Here is a 2,500-nt window from a genome sequence, read left to right as displayed (position 1 = left end):
CTAAGTGATTTATTCTCTTACATAAATCCTTCCAATACCACCATACTCTGCATAACATACAAAAGGATATTAACCAGCCATATTCCAAAATAAATCGCTAAGGAAGAGGTGTTAGGGAGCTTCCTTAACCGATGAGATAGTTAAGGATACGTCACTGATAAAGACATAGCAATTATTGATAACAGTAGTGTTAAGCACCTGACAATAGGCGACTCATTCCACTGATAACACTTCTCTCTACTGACCTACACTCCTTTCACCTTAACTTGGCCCAGAGAAAGACAATGCTATGGCTGTACATCTTTTCCACGGCACTTCTTCGTGACTAGCATCTTAATGTCACTCTTCTTACCCATCAAATTCAAGACTGAGACATTTTAGGCCAAGTTAGTGTAAGTATAACTGCAGACCTACTTACATCCCACCTACCAAGTGTGCCTTCCTACTTACCCAGCCTACCTACCAACTGTGCCTTCCTACTTACCCATCCTACCTACCTACCTGCTGTTCCTACTTACACTTATATTCCCACCTACCAAGCTACTTACATACTCTACCTACTTACATCCCACCTACCAACTGTGCCTTCCTACTTACCCAGCCTACCTACCTACCTGCTGTTCCTACTTACACTTATATTCCCACCTACCAAGCTACTTACATACTCTGCCTACTTACATCCCACCTACCAACTGTGCCTTCCTACTTACCCAGCCTACCTACCTACCTGCTGTTCCTACTTACACTTATATTCCCACCTACCAAGCTACTTACATACTCTGCCTACTTACATCCCACCTACCAACTGTGCCTTCCTACTTACCCAGCCTACCTACCTACCTGCTGTTCCTACTTACACTTATATTCCCACCTACCAAGCTACTTACACACTCTACCTACTTACATCCCACCTACCAACTGTGCCTTCCTACTTACCCAGCCTGCCTACCTACCTGCTGTTCCTACTTACAGCTACTTACATACTCTACCTATACCGTATCTATCTACTTACACTCTCACCCCTCTCTCTCTCTCTCCCTTCCTACTTACCCAGCCTACTTACCAGCTGTTCCTACTTACACGTACTCCTACCTACCAATCTATTTATATACTCTACATCCTTCTGTCCTACCTACCTACTGTTTCTCTCTCTCTCTACCTACCTACCTACTCTTCCTGCATTCCTATTCTCTCGCGCTCTCTCTCTCTCTCCCTACCTACCTACCTACCTACCTACTCTTCCTGCATTCCTATTCTCTCTCTCTCTCTCTCTCTCTCTCTCTCTCCCTACCTACCTACCTACCTACTCTTCCTGCATTCCTATTCTCTCTCTCTCTCTCTCTCTCTCTCTCTCTCTCTCTCAATCCTGAATCACTAATATCTATGCTCCTCTAGTCAGCCTTGTCGTGTGACCTGTTATGAGGCGATTTAGTCTCTGGAATGCGCCTGAGTGAAGGGCAGAACCAGAATAGCTCAAGCAGGTGAAGGGATGGTAGTGGGGGGGGAGGTGAGAGAGTGAAAGTGAGTGGCTTACCGGAACGTGTGTGTGTGTGTGTGTGTGTGTGTGTGTGTGTGTGTGTGTGAGAGAGAGAGAGAGAGAGAGAGACGGTAGGTAGGAATTCAAGAACAGTAAGTAGATAAACAGGAGGATGTTTGAGAGAGAGAGAGAGAGAGAGAGAGAGTGTGTGTGTGTGTGTGTGTGTGTGTGTGTGTAAGTAGAGTATATAAATAGATTCGTAGGTAGGAATATGTGTAAGTAGGAACAGCAGGTTAGTACGCTGGGTAAGTAGGAAGGGAGAGAGAGAGCGGGGGAAGCGTAAGTACAATAGGCAGATAGATAGAATAGAAGGTTGATAGATATACGGTAGGTAGAATATGTAAGTAGCTTGGTAGGTGGGAAAGTAAGTGTAAGTAGGAACAGCAGGTAAGTAGGAAGGAAGAGAGAGAGAAAGGGTGAGAGTGTAAGTAGATAGATATAGGTAGAGTATGTAAGTAGCTTGGTAGTATGTAAGTAGCTGTAAGTAGGAACAGCAGGTAGGTAGGCTGGGTAAGTAGGAAGGCACAGTTAGTAGGTGGGATGTAAGTAGGTCTACAGCCAGCTTGGTAGGTGGGAATATAAGTGTAAGTAGGAACAGCAGGTAGGTAGGTAGGCTGGGTAAGTAGGAAGGCACAGTTGGTAGGTAGGATGTAAGTAGGTAGAGTATGTAAGTAGCTTGGTAGGTGGGAATATAAGTGTAAGTAGGAACAGCAGGTAGGTAGGTAGGCTGGGTAAGTAGGAAGGCACAGTTGGTAGGTAGGATGTAAGTAGGTAGAGTATGTAAGTAGCTTGGTAGGTGGGAATATAAGTGTAAGTAGGAACAGCAGGTAGGTAGGTAGGCTGGGTAAGTAGGAAGGCACAGTTGGTAGGTGGGATGTAAGTAGGTAGAGTGTGTAAGTAGCTTGGTAGGTGGGAATATAAGTGTAAGTAGGAACAGCAGGTAGGTAGGTAGGATGTAAGTAG

At 45.0% G+C, this 2,500-nt stretch overlaps 1 protein-coding gene across 1 annotated transcript in view; it reads right to left on the bottom strand.

The window, feature by feature from the left end:
* The window catches only part of cno (adherens junction formation factor afadin), a 284,268-nt gene that overhangs the window by 280,659 nt on the left and 1,109 nt on the right, over positions 1 to 2,500 (bottom strand). The gene's annotated exons all lie outside the window — the stretch shown is intronic.

This window comes from Coenobita brevimanus, chromosome 9 (genome assembly GCF_032717465.1).
Source record: "Coenobita brevimanus isolate Jiangsu-jjx chromosome 9, ASM3271746v2, whole genome shotgun sequence".
Classification (NCBI taxonomy): Eukaryota; Metazoa; Arthropoda; class Malacostraca; order Decapoda; family Coenobitidae; genus Coenobita; species Coenobita brevimanus.
This window is presented reverse-complemented; position numbering and strand designations above follow the sequence as displayed.